This window comes from Sus scrofa, chromosome 11 (assembly GCF_054392235.1).
Source record: "Sus scrofa isolate SSC_HxYL_T2T_F1_AM1 chromosome 11, Sscrofa_HxYL_maternal_Yorkshire_Landrace_v2.0, whole genome shotgun sequence".
NCBI lineage: Eukaryota > Metazoa > Chordata > Mammalia > Artiodactyla > Suidae > Sus > Sus scrofa.
Window position 1 is genome coordinate 4,901,930 of NC_139393.1, and position 14,934 is coordinate 4,916,863.

General features: G+C 49.6%; 1 protein-coding gene across 6 annotated transcripts in view; it reads left to right on the forward strand.

The window, feature by feature from the left end:
- Positions 1-581: 581 nt before the first annotated feature.
- Positions 582-14,934, forward strand: part of WASF3 (WASP family member 3) — a 105,161-nt gene continuing 90,808 nt past the window's right edge. For all 6 annotated transcript variants that reach the window (XM_084981279.1, XM_021065504.2, XM_084981281.1 and 3 more), the window contains exon 1: positions 582-739. The gene's annotated coding sequence lies outside the window, so the exon portion shown is untranslated. The remainder of the gene's footprint in view (positions 740-14,934) is intronic.

The window sequence follows — 14,934 nt, forward strand, 5'->3', positions numbered from 1 at the left end:
TAGTTTCAGAGATTCCCGGGGTTGAGCAGCTAGTGGATTCTCTCACATCTGAGTGGAGGGAGACTAGAGTTGGGGGGAGTAAGAAGTACAGTATTTGTAGAAGGAGATGAGAAGATTCTGCAGGCAGAATGTTAACGGCTTTAAGAAGGGCCTAAGACCAGTCAAGGGCACGACTCTAATCCTCTCAGGGCTGCTAACCCTCAACTCTGCAGCGCACAGATGGACCTCTCAAAACCAGGTAAGGCGAAGGTATCGGGTGGGAACCCAAAGGGACTGCAGTGGATACATCGGAAGCAGACATGATGCAGAGACCGGTTGGAGAAACTCTGCCCAAAGTGTCCCTGTCTCTTCCCTCCGGGAGGGACGCTGGCTAAAGCCTGGTCCGAAGCTGGAGGCGGAGGATCTAGGGTGAGAGCCACCTCCTCCGCAATCCCCCGCCCCTCGGCGCCGGGGCGCCGCGCCCCTGCGCTCCCCCATTGGCTGAGGCGCTCGCCAATCCAGGAGAGGCGGCCGGGCGAGCGGGCCCTGGTTGGTGGAGCCGGCGCTGGGCCCCCCTCTCGCTCCGGCCGGGCCCCCCGCTAGGAGGGGGCGTGGCCGCGGCCGTGGCCGGGCCGAAGGCGGCGTCGCTGGCGCCGCTGCGTGCGGGGCGGTGCGGGGTGGGGGCGCCGGACGGCCGCGGCGCGGCGGGACCATGGAGCTGGGAGCGCGGCGCCGGCGCAGGCGGCGGAACCGCGGACCGGTGAGTGCGGGCTGCGGCCAGCGGTCCCTGGCCTTGACCCCTGTCCTGCTCGGCTGCAGGCCGGGAGGCTGCCCCGCGGGGAGAGGCGGGCGCGGGCCTGGCCCCGCAACCCTGCCGCCAAGTGAACTTGCAGCATGGCCCGGGCGCTCGGCGGGGCCCACTGCGGCCGCGCCGCCGCCTGCGCCTGCCCTGCAGCCCGGCGCATCCTCCGCACCGGCTCCCGCGCCGGCCTGGACTTCCCGCCGTCGCCGCGCGGCCCGGCGCCGTTCTCGCCACTGCCGGCCCCTGGCCCACGGCCTTCAGCCCCGGCACTGCCCGGTGCGCGCCGCTCGGCTGCCGGGCAGGCGCCCACCATCCGGGCCGCAGGTGGCGCCGGGGCCTCGGCCCGCGCCGCACGGTCGAGCCCGGGGCTGCCCCGCGTCCGGGAGCCTCGAGTTCCTCTGGGCTGCGCGCGCCCTCGCCGCATCTGGCCCAGTCCTCGCGTACCCGCCGCCCGGGTCGGGCCCTCTCCCCTCGGTTTCGCCCTCCACGCCCGATGCCCCCTCCCCTGGGGCTGCGGGCGCGCGGGGTCCGGGCCTCGGCAGCCTGGCTGGGCTCCGAGTGCCTGAAGGGGTCGGCAGCCCGCGAGCGGCGGGGCGCGGGGACGGGGTGCACGCCGGGACCACCTGGCCGGGATGCGTCCTCTCGGGGATGCTCTCCCGGCGCGGCCGGTGGGGCCGCGGGGCCCGGCTCTCGCGCCTCCTCCGCGCCGGAGCTTCAGCGAGTGGAAAGCCTTTACCTCTCCGTGTGCGGTGCTTACGGGCAATGGCGATTTCTTCTTGTTCCAGCCTCCCTGCAAGGGATGGTTCCCTGGTGGAGAGCACAGTTCTTAATTATTAAGAAACTAAGCCGTGGGCTCACGGATGAATGGACCTTGCATTTCTTAGCTGCTATTGGGCGGAATAGGAATTCTTTCTCATTTGGGGATTAATTTTAAATTCGCAGTTACTACCAGTAGTAGTTTTTGAGTTTTTAAAAACCGACAATTAAAAAGGCCCGTTTTTGCTTTGAAGCTATTCAAATCAAATGCATCGTGGGACCTGTAATATTAACTTAAGAATTGGAATCCACATTTTTAAAAGGGGAGGATCCAGCCATTAGAAATGTTAAAAATTAGGCTTGTCTGGAAGTTAAAATGTTTGCTTCTCTATCAAAACTAGATTCAAAGTATTATAATTGACTTACTTTTCATTGCCTCTAGGTCAAGTTCTTTTGAAAGTGGGTTGCTTCTTTTTGTGTTTGCTTTACCCAACTTAACTGGCGGTGGAACAACGCAGTGATTCTTTAAGGCTAGTTCTTTTATCTACTTGAGAGGTTAAACAGAAGAAAGCTGGGTTTGGCCTTTCCCATAGGCACTTCTCATTGTGTGTCTGGTCTCTTTACTCATTTTTCTTCATTTTTAAAGACCTCCTTAATTTATATTCATGAGAGTCGTCTTTTCAGATGTTTCAGGCTCACTAGGTTGGAAAGTTCGGTTGGCTTTATGTAGTTAGCGTCTGACCTGTAGTCGCCGTTTTCTTAAAACAGTGCAAAGACGCCTGTTCTAGAACTCTCTGCATATAAACATTGTACTTCTGGTTGCTGACAGGGAGTTGCTGTATAGCATCATTTTATCTGTTTGTCTCAGATGGAGGATCTGGTGGTCAGTGATGGACTACCCCATTTTTACAAGCCAGGAAACTAAAGGTGGAACAGCCCCCTTGCTGCGTGGTCCTGCCGTCCCTGCAGCCTCTCTTTGTAGACGTGCCTTAGAAGCCCGCAATGGCACGTAACCTTGGTTACTGGGACGTTTCTTTTAAAACACTTGCCTGTTGGAAGTATTCAGAGAGGTGTCGGAGCTAGCGGGCCAGTGCTAGTGGGCTTCTGTGGTTCCCAGAACTTTCCCTGAATACTCACAGATGCTGTTTTTCACTCATAGGCTGTTATTCTTTAAATTGGGGGGCGGGGGAAGCCCCCTCACGGGGCTATACAGACATCCAGAGCGTGTCTTCCCGTTTCAGTCCTTTTGTCTCAGAGCCCAGTTTGCCTCTTTAAGGTCCGGTCTTCTTGAGACCTGCTCCGGGCATTTGGACTCAGGCGGGTACCCCGACTCTGTTTTAGGCTGGTAACATAAGAATATCGTAGACCAGTAAGACGCAAACGACGCGTGCTGGAGAACAGATTTAATGTCCCTCCAGGGATAAGTGGAGTAGAAAGTCTCCATTCCTCTCTTTTTACCGCCGCCCTAGTCTCGTCCTGTTTCTTTCTGCAGGGGTAACCACACTTACTGCCGTGGTCTTTTTCAGTAACCTTTCTGTTCAAAAGCCATTTAGGGAAAACCTGCAAGGTCCCGGGTCCTGTTTTCGTTCTGGGGTTGCAGAAATGAGAGATGACAGCTTTGAGAGCATTCACGGTGCCCTGAGTCTCTGCGCAGCGCTGTAGGTGCTGGTGCCGTCAGCAGAGTGCATGGCAGGAGTGGCGGGACCCGCTGGTTCGGCTGCTCTGCTCACTCGGTGCACCTGGGCTTGATGGTGTGCTCTGGGGGCACCGGGGTAGCGAGGCAGAGACCTCTGTCGGCCCAGATGAGCTCCCTGTGAGCTGGGTCTGGGACAGTGGTGGCGTTTGGTCACAGCGCAGTGTCCAGGACGACGAGAAACCCGAGCGTGGCGCGGTCCGGAGAGATGAGAGAAGCCTGGCAGAGACGCTCAAGAGGAGACCCGGCGTCCGGGGAGGAGAGGGTCCGGAGGCTTGTCCGGGACACGGGGCATCAGAGCAGCTAAAACCAAGGCGGGGATGGCTGCGGTGGAGGGCGGGCCGGGCCTCCAGGGTCTCGTGCGTCTGGCCTCCTCCTCTGTGGGTGAGCGGAGAGGCTGAAGAATTGTGAGCCTGAGAAGGACACGCTGAGATGTGCCCTTGGAGGGTGGATAGAGGGCAAAGCTGGAAGGAAGGGAGCCTGGGAAGGCAGGACGTGGTTCTAGGTCGTGTGTGTGCATGTGTGTGTGTGTGTGCACGTGTGTGTGATGGGGGCACTGGGAGAGGGAGGGGACAGGGTGGGCAGGTGCTGGAGGGGCTGGCATCCTTTGGCAGCAGGATGGGGAGCAGCAGCCCCGGGTGGTGGTGGGGAGATGGTGGGTGACCCTTGGCCTTGTCAAGGTCAGGGTGCCTGTGGGTGACGTGGCTGCCTTGGGATCCGGATGTGGGGGGAGGGGCCGGCCGGGAGACACACGTGTGAGTTCTGAGCGCCGGTTTCCGAACTGCTGGCCGCCGCGGGGAGCTCACAGGGATATCAAATTGTTGGAGGAAGCCCAGGAGCGCGAACACCTGGCAGCGGCTGGGAGCCGCCCGCCCCGAGCAGCCCCGGTCCCTTTCGACGGCGTCGTCTCTGCGCAGCTGGGGTTTCTCGGGTTGCTGTTCTGTGTGCAGATCCGAGCTGAGCCGGGAGCGGGGCGGTTGTGGCCAGTCTGTCTCCCCAAAATTGTGAGGCGCTGCACACGTGCACCCATGCCGTGAGGGGCTCGTTAAAGAGTCACGTAAAAGACCCATTTCCTCTCAATTGGAGTGTGTTTTGCCAAACGGGACTAGATTGTTAGGACGTAATGTGTGCTATGTGAACGTATCTAACGCTTCCATTACTCAGGCGCTTTTCATCGCATTCGGGGTGCAGTGAGCAGGTGCAGTAAACGCAGAAAGTTCTGGAACCTCTATTTTTGCCTCCGTTTGTTCGTGGAGGCCGTAGAGTAGATCAGGGTATTGGAGAAGCATGGGTAGGGTGAGGAGGGAGTGGGGCCAAATGGATCTGAGGGGCTCTTGTGAGTGAGCCAGGCTCCTGGCGTTCCTGTCGTGGCTCAGTGGGTCAGGAACCCGACATAGCGTCCGTGAGGATGCAGGTTCGATTCCTCGCCTTGATCTGTGGGTTAAGGATCCAGCGTTGCCCCTGGCTGCAGGTGCGGTTCATGTCCGATGTGGGTGTAGCTGTGGTGTAGGCCGGTGCCTGCAGCTCCAGTTTGACCCCTAGCCTGGGAACTTCCATGTGCTGTGTGTGTGTGGGGCTGTGACAAGAGAGACAAAAACGACCGTCTCCCACGCGGAGGGTGTGGGGAGGCACGGGCTGTGTCTGCCCAGGAGAAGCTCAGCCAAGAGGGAGGGTGACGGCCAGGTCATGGCAACGGGGGACGGCAGTAATGACACAGTGATGGGGACAGGGGGGGACGGCCGTTGGCGAGCGGGTGTCTTAGCGCACGGGAGCCGGGAGGTGAGAGGTGATGGGGGGAGAGGGACCTTTCTTGTTTCACCCAGGGGCGTGAGCGTGTTTGAGGAGGGGGAGGTGCTCGGGAGACGTCCCTTTAGGAGCGGGCTCCCAGGTCCCGGGGATTTAGCCCTGGGATGCGTGACTGGTTGGGGCACGAGGTGCCCGGGGAGCCTAATTGCTGTGGATCAAGGGGCGACGGCCCTGAGTGGGGAAGCCGGGGTGCGGCTGGCTCTTGAAGGGGAGAGCCGGGCGTTCCCCCGAGAGGGGCCTCTGGTGCCAGGTGAGTTTTTTTTAACAGTGTCATCATTTTCTCATTAAAAGCGTTCTTTAGAAGCTCCTTGCGCCTCGTAAGGCCTGCTTTTCTTCCGGCGGGTGGTGCGTCTAAGGGCAGGTGCCTCTGCGCACAGCCTGCTCTCTTCCCAGGCCCTGGCGTCCTCGGGCGTCCACGCCGTCTGTGACCCTAACCCTGGGACGTCCTCTCTGTGGCCGTCCTGTCCTGGCAGAGCTTTCTCGGCCACGCACCTCAGGGCGAGTCTTGCTTGTTTGCTGTCAGAGCCCGACCTCCCGTCTGAGTGGATGTCCCTGCATGCGGATGTTTTTCCAGGAGTTCCTGTTATGACTCAGCGGTAATGAACCTACCTGACTCGTATGGGTCGGGATGCCAAGGGTTCGCTCCCTGGCCTCGCTCAGTGGCTTAAGGATCTGGCGTTGCCATGAGCTGGGGTGCAGGTCACAGATGCTGCTCGGATCTGGCCTAGGCCGGCAGCTGCAGCTCCAATTAGACCCCTAGCCTGGGAACCTCCAAAGATGCGGCTGTAAAAAGCAAAACAATCGCGGCTCAGATTTCACTCCCGGCCTTTGGAGCCGTCCTGTTCTGTTCTCCTTCCCTGGGACCTGACCTCTTCTCTGAGCTTAGCTCTCCGCTTCCGTTGACTTTTTTTTTTTTTTTTTTTTAAGCATCTCAAACATCTCAGGGTGTTACTGTCTCACCTTTCAGGTCTGCCAGAGCCTCTGGGCCTGACTCTGAGCTTGGCATCTGCGATCATTTCTCAACGTCTTAGGGGTGACCCTCTCCCTCGGCCCTGTTCTCAGGGTGCCCTCTGACCTCCTGGAGCCACGCTGTTGGAATGGAACATGTCTTCTGTAGTGTTGAACGTTCTGGAGCTTTTTTTTCAGTGTTTAAATGTTTTTCTTTTAGTTCTTGCTGTCGCTTTCTTTTCAGGAGGTCCACAGGTGTTTGAAGGCCTGCTGTGTATCATCTGAGTTACTGCTGATAACCCTGTTGATAGAGCCCAGCTCCTGTCCTCCCAAGCCGGAGGTGACACAGAGGGGCCATTGTCTCGCCCACTACCCCCCCACCCCCACCCCCGGGGGGCAGGAACCAGCTTTGGGGGAGAACCTTGTCAGGTCCTCGCTTTGGCTCGCAGGGTAACAGCCGTTACCCAGCCGTTGTGGCCTCTGGTCTTTGAGTACTTCCGTTTTCCCAAAACCGTGTTGTTTTAGAAGCTCTGCTCCATTTTTTCAGTGGGTTTTGTTGTATGAGCTGTTTGTCTATTTTGGAGGTTAGGCCCTTGGTGGTTTCATCATTTGCAAGGATTTTCTCCCATTGTGCGGCTTGTCTTTTTTGGTTTTTTTAGTGGTTTCTTTTGCTATGCAAGAGCTTTAGCGTTTAACTGGGTCCCATTGGTTTGCTTTTGTTGTTATGGTCATTATCCTAGCAGCTGGATCAGACAAGATGTGGCTGTGATTTAGAAATTGACACAACAATGTAAATCAACTGTAATAAAAATAAAGGTGTGGCCCAGTGCTGGTACCTGTTTTGGGCGCACGAACTGTTCATCGAAATTCTGTTGCAGTGTCAAAGCATGGATGTGATTGTCTCTGAACCACAACCCATGTGGCCGTATTTTATCAGCTAAGTGGATGAACTAGTATATTCTTTGCACATAGGAGAAGCTCCACAAGTATTTTTTCATTGACTGATGAGTTTTGATTCATGACCAGAAGCAGAGCACTGTCCCTCTTTATATAATTTTAAAATCTTGATCTGAATCATTTTGCCCTACGAATCAATAGCACACTTAATTTTTTCAGCTCTTCTGAACCTGTGCGCAGTTGTTTCTGGTTTTGCCTCTTGTTTCCTGCATAGGGAGTGGCCAAGGTAGATTTCAGCTTTGAATTAACCTTGTAACTCTTCGTGCCTAGGATTCTTTCCTCAGTTGAGAAGGAGCAGCTCATGGAGGCTCCTGGCTTTAAATTACTCCCTGTGGTCCATGGAAAGAAAGCTGTCTGACTCTTGGGGAATAGAGTTTCTGGTTCACATGGAAGGATGGCAGGAACCAGAGAGTTGCAAGGAGAGAGAGGGAGCAGCCTGAGCCCACGGTGGTATCATCCTGGGAGAGGCTGTCGGCAGCCCAGGGAGAGGCACAGACTCCGGTTCCACCACTGCTGCAAAGGAAGATCTTAATTGGGGGGTTGAGTGTAATTTACCAAGAGGGGACTTTCAGCTGTTTTCAATGGAAATAGAAAAACACATGGGCTTTATAACCAGTCCTTCACATTTAAAACATATCTTGGTTCTTGGTTCTTGGTTTGCCACAGGATTTGTCTCCCATTTTTGCACATCTCTTGAAGTGCGTTACTGTGGTTATTGATTTTAAAACACACGGAAACCCCCAAGCCCCCAGTCACCTGTCTGCAGATTTTAATTACACACTGCACGCAGCTCTGTTTCCAGAGGCTTTACGAAGGTGGGAATTGTTCTTTGAGCTACCCCAGGGAGGAAGAGTACGAAAACGTTACTCCTTTTAAAAAGCTGGCATACGGCGTTCCCCGCCGTGGCTCAGTGGTTACTGAACCTGGCCTGTCTCCATCCCTGGCCTTAATCAGTGGGTTAAGGATCCCGCGTTGCCGTGGCTCTGGTGTAGGCCGGGTGGGGGCTACAGCTCCGATTTGACCCCTAGCCTAAGAATGCCCATATGCTGCGGGTGCAGCCCTAAAAAGACCAAAAAAAAAAAAAAAAAAAAAGGTTGGCGTAATTTTTGAATGGTTACAAGGCTCATCAACAATAGTGAAGTTCCTACCGGAGCTGTAATTAAAATGCACAGCTTCTGTGCTGTTTGTCCATTGCATCACATAGGTTAATTTAAAATGTCTTCCAGTTCTCATATGTCCAGTTCCTTCCATACTACCCCTCCAAAAAAAAAAAAAAAAGAACACGACAAAACCTCAGGGCATCCTTTGAAAGAATTCTGTAGGGATTAAGCATTAAAAGGTTTAGAGCAGAATTTTCTTTTTAGCTACCTTTATGGCTACTTGTCTCTGTTTTAGTTTAGAAATGTGTGCTTTTATTTCTTACGCTTTTTGATTGCTAATGGTTGTCAAATTTCATTCGAGACAAACGCTGTTGCCCTGCATTTTAATATTTACTCAGCATTTTTTTCTTTTTTTGGAAGACCTAGAGCAACTGCGTGTAAGTAGAAGTTCAAGTACAGTTTTGTTTAAATGGATTGTGTGCCTTATCCAAATCTTTCTTGTTGGAGATGGTTATGATTTTATTGGACATAAACAGTGGGGGTGTGTCTCTCTCATTCCCCATTACATAAAGATTTGATTTAATGTATAGGAAATGCTCATAATAATAAAGCTATAAATAAATAACAAGAATCAAAACCAAGCGAGAATCAGGAATTAGAACAAAACCTGTGCTTTGAGCAATGGCCAAGCCTCCCAGGTCAGTGTCCTAGGAGCAGTGGGCTTACTTGAATAACGCACAGTGTCAGTGACTCAGCATGAGAAGCATCTCGTAGGCTTGCAGTGGTGCGTGTTGAAATTGAGTTTGTTGGAATTCAGTTTGTTCCTCTACTTACAGGTAATTTGAAGGCTGTTGGGTTCTGCCTCCTATTAATGCTTGAAAGCACAGATTTTGTGCTCTCCTTATAGGTATTTTGGAGGGAGGATGTATGGGGAGATTTGGAGTCAGGTGGACAGTATCCTCTAAGCCTGGAAGTCCTGCCAGGTCAGCACAAGCTCAACATCCAACATGGTCAAGGATGTTAGGCAAAAAATTGTAGGATGGCTCATTCATGAACATGCTTGCAGAAATCCTAAAAAAAATCACAGTTAGATCTTTCAGTATAAAAGGATAATGTGTCATGAGCAGTTTGTGTTTATTCTAGAATGTAGCTGGTGATTTAACATCTAAAATGCAGTGTATCTTACCATTTTAACTAAGGAGAAAAAACTATAAAATCATTGTTCGATGCATAAACATCGTTATGAATAGATCAAAGTAATATCTATTCATAAGGAAGATTTTTAAATTTTTTTAATTTTTTAGGGCCACTTCCACGGCATATGGAGGTTCCCAGGCTAGGAGGCAAATTGGAGCTACAGCTGCCAGCCTACACCACAGCCACAGCAACAGAGGATCTGAGCCGCGTCTATGGCCAACACCACAGCTCACAGCAACACTGGATCCTTAACCCACTGAGCAAGGCCAGGGATCGAACCCGCAACCTCATGGTTCCTAGTCGGATTTGTTTCCATTGAGCCATGACGGGAACTCCCATAATGAAGAATTTTTAAGCACACGAAGAGTGTAAGAAAACTGGTGGCAAATATATTAATGATGAAATAATAATAATATTATTATTTTCAGTTTTTTTCTGAAATTGGAAATGAGATGAGGATGCTTTTTAGTACCACATTTGCTCACCATTATTCTGTAAGTTGTAGCCAGTGTAGTAAGATAAGAAAAAAAAGAGTTGGGAGAAAAGAAAGAATTCATTGTATGTGGGCAAAATGCTATTGTGCATGTCGAAACATCCAGAATAATCTCTGTCCGTTATTAGACTTAAGATGTGTGTTTAGCATGGTTGTTTGATGCTCTCCCGCCTGAAACAATCAGAAAATGAAGTTAATAAAGGTCCTGTTTATAATAACATTAAAAGTCTGAATATGTAGAACTAGAACTACAAGAAATTTACACCTGTCTTCCGTAGGAAACCGCAAAGTGTTCCGAGACTTTGAGGGAGCAGTAAGTAAAGGAGCATACCATGTTCATGGAACGGCAAGAGCAAATGTTGTAGAGATGTCCGTTCTCCCCAAATCGATCCGTGGATTCTGTTCAACCCTGGTCCCTAGCCTGAAAAGTTTCTTTTGGGGGGAGAGTGAAAATTGACTGTTTCTAGAATTTATATGAATGTAGAAGACTGCAGGACACTCTTGAAGAACAACAGATGGCAGGACTTAATCAGGTGTCAAGAGTTTATAAAATCATAGTATTCAGAACAGTGTGACCCCGGCATACGTGTAGGCAAACAGCTTGATGAAACTGCAGAAAGTCCTGAAATAGACCCACACGTGTATAGACATTTGATGATGTTAGGTGCACATCAGTTTGGAAAATTGTCACAATGTTCTCTTTGATCCTTGGTGTGTGATCCCTGAGATGGCTGTCCATAAATGGCATTTGACCCCCACCTTATAGCATACACACAGAATCAATGCCAGACAGACCTAAAGGTGAAAGCTGAAAAATAATACAGGGCATCTTCATGGTCTAGAGAAGGGAACATGTCTTTAACAGAAAGCCCTGACCATGAGTGAATAGATGCTAAATCGAACTAAATTAAGAACTTCTGCGTGTTAAACTATGCCATTAAGATGAAAAATGTGATTCATAGACTGGAAGATAATCTTTGAATCCCATGTAAACTGACAGGTCTCCTACTTAGAAAATTGCAAGAAGTAGCAGAAATCAGTAAGAATGCCAGATAATCCAACAGAGAAGTGGGTAAGAGATTTGAACAGAGATGCTTTAGAAATATGCAAAGAGGCAGACATGCAAATGGCCAGTAAACATATGAAAAGAAGCTTAAATCAATTATAATGGAAAAAATAAAAATTATAAACTTTAAACAAAAGAAGCTTTAAACTCATTGGGAATCAGGATGCACAGATCGAAGTAATGCTGAGATGTCAACATAGAGTCACCACAGATGGGCCCAGGTTGGAAGAACCAGCAGCCTCTAGTGTAGAGAACATGGAGCAGCGAGCTCTCTTCCTTCGAGCTTCTAGTGTGTAGACAGATGGCTTGTTTGGAATGATGATATGTCATATGCTTCCCTAACTTCTTCCTGTCTTGAAAAAGGTATAGGACAGTGGTTCCTGAATTTGCACAAAAGAATCACCTGAGGATCTTAATTTCATTTTCAATTGTGTTCTTCTATAGAAAAACACTTGGATTTTTTTTTTTTCTCTTTTTTAGTGCTGCACCTGTGGCATATGGAAGTTCCCAGGCTAGGGGTTGAATTGAAGTCTCTGCCACAGCAACTTGGGATCTGAGCCTAGTCTGTAACCCACATCACAGCTCAAAGCAATGCTGGATCCTTAACCCCCTGAGTGAGGCCAGGGATTGAACCCACATCGTCATGGATACTAGTCAGGGTCGTTACCACTGAGCCGCAATGGGAACTCCAGAAAAACACTTGATTTAAAGAAAACAAAAAAACTTTATCTTGAAACAGTTGTAGACTCAGGAAGTTGCAGAAGTAGTGCAGAGAAGTCATGTGTACTTTTCACCCAGGTCCCTCCAGTGGTGGCATCTTGCTTCACTGAGGTCTGCTATTAAGACCAGAAGATCGACGTGGGTACAATCTATAGACCTTACTCAGATTTCGTGTGTTTGCGCACACACTCCTTTGCGTGTCTAGTGTACCTGAATCTCAGAGGGAGGTTCGTGTAACTACCCTTGACTTGTGGGCTCCCAGTCCCCACGGAGGCACCCCTGTGTGCTTCCTCTTTGTGGTCACTGCACTTGACTGTCATGTATTGACTTGCATCATGTGACCTTGTGGAACCTATCTTTGGTTCTAGGAGTGTCACTGTGGATCCCTATGCATGTAGGGTCAGGACATGCAGGTGGCATGAAATTGACAAGCAGGACAGTTTTACTTCTTTTTTCATCCGAATGTTCTCCCTTCCTCTCTTCCTCTTTTGCCTTCCTGCACAGGTGGAGCCTCCAGTCCAGTGTTGGGTAGAGGTGCCAAGAGAGGGCATTCTTGCCGCATTCCTGACTTGAAGGGGAAAGCATTCAGTCATTCCCCATCAAGTATGATATTAGCTCTGGTTTTCACAGATGCCCTGTATCAGGTGGAAATTCTTTTCAGTTCTTAGTTTGTTGGGAGTTTTGCATCACCAATGGGTGTTGCATTTTGTGAAACACTTTTTCTGTCTCTTGAAACAGTCATGTAGTTTTGTCCTTTATTAATGTGGCATATTGTACTGATTGATTATTGGAGGTTAAACCAGCTTTGCATTCCTGGGATAAATCCCATTTGTTCATGGTGTGAAATTCTTTTTATATGGTCCTAGGTTTGGTTTGTTAATTTTTTTTTTTTTTTGAGGATTTTTGCATCTAATTCCTTTTTTTTTTTTTTTTGCCTTTTCCAGGGCCGCTCCCTCGGCATATGGAGGTTCCCAGGCTAGGGGTCTAATCGGAGCTGTAGCCAGTGGCCTACGCCAGAGTCACAGCAATGCGGGATCCAAGCCACGTCTGCAACCTACATCATAGCTCACAGCAACGCCAGATCCTTAACCCACTGAGTGAGGCCAGGGATCGAACCTGAGACCTTACAGTTCCTAGTCAGATTCGTTAACCACTGAGCCACGACAGGAACTCCATGCATTTAATTCTTGAGGGATATTGATGTGTAGTTTTCTTGCGGTGCTTTTGTCTGGCTTTGGTGTCAGGGTAAAACTGGCTTCATAGAATGAGTTAGGAAGTGTTTCTTCTTTTCTGGAAGAATTTGTGAAGGATTAGTATTTCCTTTTTATTTTTTAATTAATTAATTAATTAATTAATTTTTTTTGTTCATACTCACAGCATGTTGAGGTTCCAGGCCAGAGATTGCACTGCACCACAGCAGGCACCCAAGTCATTGCAGTGCCAGTGCCAGACCCTTCACCTGCTGAGCCACAGGAGAACTCCCTGTATTTCTTTTTTAGACATTTCCCTGTGAAGCCATTTGGGCCTGAACTTTCCTCTCTGGGAAGATTTTTAATTACTAACTCAGTCTCTTAACTTGCCTTACATTTGTTCGTCTTTTCTCTTTTGTTTTTAGTCGCTTGCGTGAATGTTTATGTTTCCAGGAATTTTCCTTTTCGTCTCAGTTGTCTGGTTGTCTAGTTTGGCGGCATAAGCAGCCCCTTGAGTCCTTGTGGTCAATAGTGATCCCTGTTTTTTTCTGCCAGTCCTGCTTTTACTAATTTGTGACCTCGCTCCTCTTTTTCCACGGTCAGTCTACGTCTGAGGGTTTGTCGGTTTTGTTGCTCTCCTACCATCCAGGTAGGATTTAACCTCAAAATTGTTAAAAATTAAACATTTAGAAGGACGATTGTTTGTGACCATCTTTCTATTGGGAAAATGGTAAAATGACAAGGAGAGAGAGACCAGGTTGAGGGTGATCACAGTGCATTGTAAGCACACTCTTTAACTGTAAGAACTACTTTTTTGCCTCCCTCTTATTGAGTAACTCTGGATGATAGGCAAATGAAATGCCAGTATTGGAATGCTCCGTGGATTGTATAGGTGAGGAGTCTGACTCCAGACAGATGCTAAGTTGAAGCGCCAACAGTAGGGAAGAAGGTTGGGAATGATAGTTCTCCTCTCCTGAGGAGACATTTGGATTTTGGATTGTTTTGCAGACATAACAAAATCTCACACATACCATCACCTCGCCTATTTTACCGTTACTTTTGCTTTCTTCCAACTTGGGGGAGAAAATGAAGGAAAAACATGATTCTCTTTGCATGCCGCCCCCCTGGCTCTGCACCTCACCGTGACCTTCAGATGCGACCTTCAGACCTGACCTGTAGCCTTGAGTGACCTTTTTCCTCTGGGAGACAACATTCCCAGCTGTTGGCATGTGCGCTGATTGCGCCCAGAAAAAAATGAAGGTGCCTCATGCCGAAAAAACACGTGATTGCAAGATTGACTGCATTTCTGAAACCTTAGCGTCTGGACATTAGAGCTGCCTCAATTTCCAGTAATTGCCTGTGTATTTTTGGCTTTCCAGTACATAAGATTGCATTTAAAATCACCTCTTGAGTTGTTCCTTTTAGAAAACATTAGGATAGATTTTTACTAATACGAGGGTGTCCCAAAAGTGGGCTTTCGTGTTGTTGTTTTTCCCTCAGAAGTGCTGTAGCGCAATGAAGCTTAAAAAGATGTGCAGTTTCTATTTTTGTCAGGAGCATCCGAAAGAACCTCGTGAATGGTCTCCCACTTTAACAGGCTTTGTGGAGAAGCGGCCAAGCATCAGATTCGTATTCTTTTGTAGGTCCAGTTAGCATTCAGCTTATTATTTCTCAAGTGCTAATTTCATAAAGTACATTGTACATTTTGGTCCTTTTGTTTTGTTTTGTTTTTGCTTTTTAGGGCCGCACCTGCAGCATATGGAAGTTCCCAGGCTAGAGGTGGAATTGGAGCTGCAGCTGCCGGCCTACACCACAGCCGCAGCCACACGGGATCCGAGCCGTGTCTGTGATCTACACCACAGCTCATGGCAGTGCCGGATCCTTAACCCACTGAGCCAGGCTCATGGTTCCTACTCAGATGCGTTTCCACCGCGCCACGACGGGAACTCCCCATTTTGGGGCTTGTTGAATCCCCCCACCCCCATGATTCAGCCTCAAACTATTTCTGATAGTTTGGGCTCCCTCCCTCCCTTCTTTTCTTTTCTTTTCTTTTTTTTGAAGATTATGTTTGTGCTGCAGGCCTTGGCTGGTGGCGAAATGAGGAATTCTTCCTTATCTGGATGGATGGAATGTGATTTCTGTTCTAAACTGAGTGAAAGTTGATTTATCCTGGTCTCCTCATGAAAGTACTAAAATAAGCCATAAGATTCAGCACATTTCCTTTAAA